We start from the raw sequence: 6,000 nt of genomic DNA, 5'->3' as shown, positions 1-6,000 counted from the left end.
TGCAACACATCATATTCCTTATATTACATAAACCAGATGGCACAATTGTCTTGTATTTTTATGTACGGACAGCCAGGGGCACACACCAAGGCTCAGACATGATTTATAAACGCAGTCTTTGTGTTTAGTGAGTCCGTCCGATCAGAGTCAGTAGGGATAACAATGCATTATATTGAGCAGGTTTACATTTATTCTCATGAATCTTGCACTGGCGGAAGAACTAAGCTATTTTTTGCTAGATGGGCTAGCTGTAAAGTCAAAATTGTATGTGTTGTAAAAATCAGCTTTTTGGTCTTAATTTAAGGTTAGGGTTAGGCATATGGGTTTAACATTGTGGATAAGGTTAGGTTAAGGTTAGGGTTATAAAAATCAGATTTTTATTACTGTGGCTACAGGGTCGACGTTATGGGCTAACGTACGTCCTTGCCCGTCAAAATAAAATATTGATCATTTATTTGACCGAGACCTGCTAAACAGACAGATGCGTATCAATTTCAAATAAAGCCTCTGAGTGAGCAAAATAGTATGTGTCTATGTCTACCATGTATCTGATTCTGTCTGGACAAAAACAGTATGTGTCTATGTCTACCATGTATCTGATTCTGTCTGGACAAAAATAGTATGGCATGTCATACTATTTCTGTCCAGACGGCATCAGATACATGGGTTACATTTAGCAAGACAGAGGGGTTCTGTTTTGCTCGCTCGGATGCTTTCTCCGGTGAGATTGTTCCAGCAGAGAGGAAGAGGCGAAGCGAGAGGGCCCACTCTCGCCAAAATCTATCCATGATAAGCGAAATGTGTATAAAAAATAAATACAAATAAATAACACGTCTTTAGATGTGAGGTACTATTACAATGGGGCCATCCACAGAAACTTTTTACACTTTCAGTCAGCTGAAAGCTTAGATGCAGCAGGTCTCACAAAAACGATAATTGATTGCCTTGAAAAAATATTGTGGGGCATGAGCGGAAAGCATTCTAGTGTGTCTGCACAGATTTAAAACAGTGCAAGATTTGCATTTTATGTGCACTGTAATGCACATTGTTTGAATTTGGTTCTTGTCGATGCTGTAAAATCAGTGCCTGAGGCAGTTAACTTTTTTGCTCTCCTGCAGAAGCTGTATAACTTTGTACGTTCATCTCAAGTGGCTTGCAGTTCAGAAAGAGCTGTATCCACAGCAGCAGCCCAGGGAACTACAGAGACTTACGATAATAAGATGGGCATGCAGATACATGGCATGCCGTAATCTGAGGTACAGGCTTCCAGCAGTTCTGAGAGTGCTACAGGATATCACACTTGAAAATAGTGGTGATAGATCAGTGGAGGCAAGGGGCCTTCTTTCTCAGATAGATTTACATTTCAAAGGGCTTTTGGTTACCTTTGGTAAAGTGCTTGGTGATGCCAAATGTCTTTCTGACATGCTCCAATCGAGCTCTCTTAACCTAGCAAGGGCTGTAGGTGCCCTTACAGACACATCACGGGACTACAGAAGTGAGGGTTACTTTGGATAACTATGGAAAGAGGTTGAAGAGATTGCAGAGCACTGTGAAATAAGTGTACAAACAGTGTGTAAAAGACAGCCTAAAACAAGCTTAAGATTTCACGACTCATTGATAATGAGCACTGTAGGACAAAATATAGTGACCAAAGTGATGGTGAGAGCTTCCAAAGAGCTATCTTTCATCAGGTGCTTGAGTCTCACAGCTGGGCTGCAACGAGGCATTTTTCAAATAGGAATTGCGAGATAATGCAAGGGGTCCAGTCTCTCAACCCAAAGAGTACAACATTCTTGAATGAGGAGCCTCTTTTTGCCTTTGCTCAGACATTTGAGTCAGATTTAGAGGACCTCAAACATGAGGTTCATCAAACCAAGCGGCTTCTTGATAGGGGAGAGAAAAGTGGAAGGGACAGTCCATCTACTCTCCTTGACTTTGTTGTGTTTCTGGAACCTTATAAAGAGGTCTTCCATGAGCTATTTAAAATGGATTAAAACCCACCTTAGGACAACAATGGTTGATGACAGGTTAAGTCACCTCGGAATTCTCAGTGTTGAGTCAAGGAGGGCACGCTCCCTCAACATGGATGAGTTTGTGAAACATTTAGCCAGTTCTCACCAGAACCGCAGAATTATGCTGTTTTAAATCTACCTAGGATAATTTGGCACTTAGGCGGTCCCTCTGGTCATGATTAAAACCTGCACTATGTAATAGCTAGTACACTGACATTCTAAAATGATAAATCCAAAGGGTATCATGTCACACAGATTTAATTTGGTCTTGATTAGGCCAATTCCAAAAAATGTATTTGCTGTTAGTTAACATAATATATATGAGCATAAATATGATACTGTAAGTTTGTAATATTGATGTGCACCAAAATTATAAAACATGTTCAAGTCCAATTCTACTTGATACCTGGTATGTTAAATTGCAGTGTGTTTTTTTCTAAATTATTTTTTGTGTAAATAAACTATGCAATGTATCTTATCTCCTTGGAGCATGAGCTTTATTTTCTGAAAATATTTTGGATGTTCAACACTTATAGACCCAGATTATATATTCATGAAAACAGTGACCCACGTCTCTCCAATGTGTGTGTGTGTGTGTGTGTGTGTGTGTGTGTGTGTGTGTGTGTGTGTGCGTGTGTGTGTGTGTGTGTGTGTGTGTGTGTGTGTGTGTGTGTGTGTGTGTGTGTGCGTGTGTGTGTGTGTGTGTGTGTGTGTGTGTGTGTGTGTGTGTGTGTGTGTGTGTGTGTGTGTGTGTGAGAGAGAGAGAGAAAGAAAGAGAGAGAGAGAAATTGAGCTGCAGCTCTGAGGTAGACACTGACCATTCATAGTATGTTAAAGAATTCTAGTAAAGTAACCCTTTTGGACCACACTATCTGCCACACTGAAGAACTCCGGGTTAAGTGAATTATCACTTCTACCTCTAATCAGCAATCATAGGATTCATTCATGCTCCTTAGATGGCAGGTTAGGGTTACACACACATGTTCTGTCATGGTCTATGGACCCCTGAAGTAGCCATGGCCAACCCATGCTGGCTTCCCTTCCCCTTAAGTAAAATTATGTTTTGCCAAAATGATACGGTATTACTCCTGTCTAAATAAAATCGTTATAAATCCTACACCAGAGAGCATGACTTAGTCACAGAGGATCATTAGCTTCTTAAAAAAAAATTGCTGAAGATTGTTTCAAATCACAGGTGCATATGCCTATGACTATTTTATTGGTAAGCCTGCAATTTGGGCAGTCTGCGTGGCAATAGGCCTAGCAGATTATTCACTTGCGACTGTCATTGAAAGGCTTCTAAAACATGTGTGAAGATAATGTATCTTGAGTATACTTTAAAATGTTGAAACAAGAAGGGGAGGGATGTGTGGCAAAGATAAGCATCTTTCCAGAATGCTCTCAGCTGTCTCCCGAAAATTATTGCGCATTCATTGTGTGAATTGTTTGGCCTTTGATTGTTAATTTTTTATACATTCCCCATTACATATGTCACCAGTAGGCCTAGTAAATGTACCATTAACGCATGTATTAATTACAGTAAAACATTGTTTGCAGAGTTCACAACCGGCTACACTTGTGAGAAACAAGCATTGGATTATTTCATAGCCATCATTTATGAGTTTTGTCAATTTGTTAATTGTCTTTTGTTGGACTGATCCATGTGAGCATGGTTTATCTATTCTCTATCCCTTTAATAAGGGAGTGCGCGCCTGAGCACCCTTTGGAGGCCTAGGCTGTGCGCAAATGTAGGAGTGCCCACTTGGGATGTCTGATTTCTGATTGTCTTACCTCACCACGTCCACCAATAATAAGCTGAGCTTCGCAGTAATACAACAAATACTGTTTTTTTAAACATCATTGCGAATAATAATAGTTCCTCACAGTCTTTGGGAAATCTTTCCAACACTTTCCCAGCCTCGATAATCACCAGGTCTCCAGTTTGTGAACTGAGGGCCCGGAATAGGCTAGTTGATACAATGTTGCAAGTTAGCGAGTGACAGCTTTGGTCAGGATCCAATTGGTTTGGTAGCTTATGTTGCACTTCACTAGCGATAGCTCAAGTCAAGACAGATAGAAAGGGGGGCAGACAAGTGGAGTAGAGAAATTCATGAATTTTTATCATGATATTTTCTACTGTTTTTATTTGTAGGCGTTAGGCCCATGTATTTTACTTAGTTGACGATGTAAGTTATATGCGCTAATTTCTTTGATTGCCATTGGATCACGGTGTATCAATGTGTCCATATGGCAGAGACTGGTGCTCTAGCATTAGTTGAATTTTATCTTTAAAATTCCGCTTTTTATGATTAACCACTTGACAATGATTTTGAGAAACAAAAACTTTATTAAAATGAAATTAAAATGATCATATAAAAATAATCATAACTGGCACGCAGATCGGTAGAAATGCTAGGATAAATGGTAAGCTTCCCCAAACTTCAAACTCACGAGCCGACCTATGGTCTTTACTATAACATCCATTAAAACAATTATAGTAGGTCCTGGGAAAAAAAACGTGCCCGCCTAAAGAAATCACATGCTCCTTCAACTGATTAATTCTGCCGCCGGCCCTGTGTGGATATGCCAGTAAGTGATCACTGTGCAGAGCTGCCTCCAGGGCAAGATTCATGACAATAAATGTCAACCTACAGTACCAGTCAAAAGTTTGGACACATCTACTCAGTTCAGGGTTTTTCGTTTTTAGTGAAGACATCAAAACTATGAAATAACACATATGGAATCATGTAGTAACCAAAAAAGTGTTAAACAAATATTCTTTAAACAAATATTCTTCAAAGTAGACATCCTTCGCTTGATGACAGCTTTGCACACTCTTGGCATTCTCTCAAACAGCTTCATGAGGTAGTCACCTGGAATGCATTTCAATTAACTGGTGTGCCTTGTTAAAAGTTCATTTGTGGAATTTCTTTCCTTTTTAATGAGTTTGAGACAATCAGTTGTGTTGTGACAAGGTAGGGGTGCTATACAGAAGATAACCCTATTTGGTAAAGACCAAGTCCATATTATGGAAAGAACAGCTCAAATATATAAATAGAAATGATAGTTCATCATTACTTTAAGACATGGTCAGTCAATCTGGAAAATGTCAAGAACTTTGAAAGTTTCTTTAAGTGCAGTCGCAAAAACCATCAAGTGCTTTGATGAAACTGGTTCTCATGAGGACCGCAAAAAGAAAGGAAGACCCAAAGTTACCTCTGCTGCAGAGGATAAGTTCATTAGAGTTAACTGCATCTCAGATTGCAGCCCAAATAAATGCAACTGTTCAGAGGAGACTGCGTGAATCAAGCCTTCATGGTCGAATTGCTGCAAAGAAACCATACCAATGAGAATAGACTTGCTTGGGCCAAGAAACACGCGCAATGGACATTAGACCAGTGGAAATCTGCCCTTTGATCTGATGAATCCAAATTATAGATTTTTGGTTCCAACCACCATCCCTTTGTCAGACGCAGAGTAGGTGAATGGATGATCTCCGCATGTGTGGTTCCCACCATGAAGCATGTAGGAGGAGGTGTGATGGTGAGGGGGTGCTTTGCTGGTGACATTGTCAGTGATTTATTGAGAATTCAAGGCACACTTAACCAGCATGGCTACCACAGCATTCTCCAGCAATACGCCATCCCATCTGGTTTTCGCTTAGTGGGACAATCATTTGTTTTTCAAGAGGACAATGACCCAACACACCTCCAGGCTGTGTAAAGGCTATTTGACCAAGAACGAGAGTGATGGAGTGCTGCATCAGATGACCTGGCCTCCACAATCACCTGACCTCAACCCAATTGAGATGGTTTGGGATGAGTTGGACCGCAGAGGAAAGGATCAGTAGCCAACTTGTGCTCAGCATATGTGGGAACTCCTTCAAGACTGTTCGAAAAGCATTCCAGGTGAAGCTGATTGAGAAAATGCCAAGAGTGTGCAAAACTGTCGTCAAGGCAAAGGATGGCTACTTTGAAGAATCTCAAAT

The 6,000-nt window shown here is 40.4% G+C and overlaps 1 protein-coding gene across 14 annotated transcripts in view; it reads right to left on the bottom strand.

Annotated features, from left to right (window-relative positions):
• LOC110529005 (CUGBP Elav-like family member 4) overlaps window positions 1-6,000 on the bottom strand; it is a 116,392-nt gene that overhangs the window by 18,801 nt on the left and 91,591 nt on the right. The window lies entirely within an intron of this gene.

Source organism: Oncorhynchus mykiss, chromosome 7 (genome assembly GCF_057628025.1).
Source record: "Oncorhynchus mykiss isolate SJ-2025 chromosome 7, ASM5762802v1, whole genome shotgun sequence".
Taxonomy (NCBI): domain Eukaryota; kingdom Metazoa; phylum Chordata; class Actinopteri; order Salmoniformes; family Salmonidae; genus Oncorhynchus; species Oncorhynchus mykiss.
Note: the sequence above shows the minus strand (reverse complement) of the source record. Positions and strands in the feature narration are given on the sequence as shown.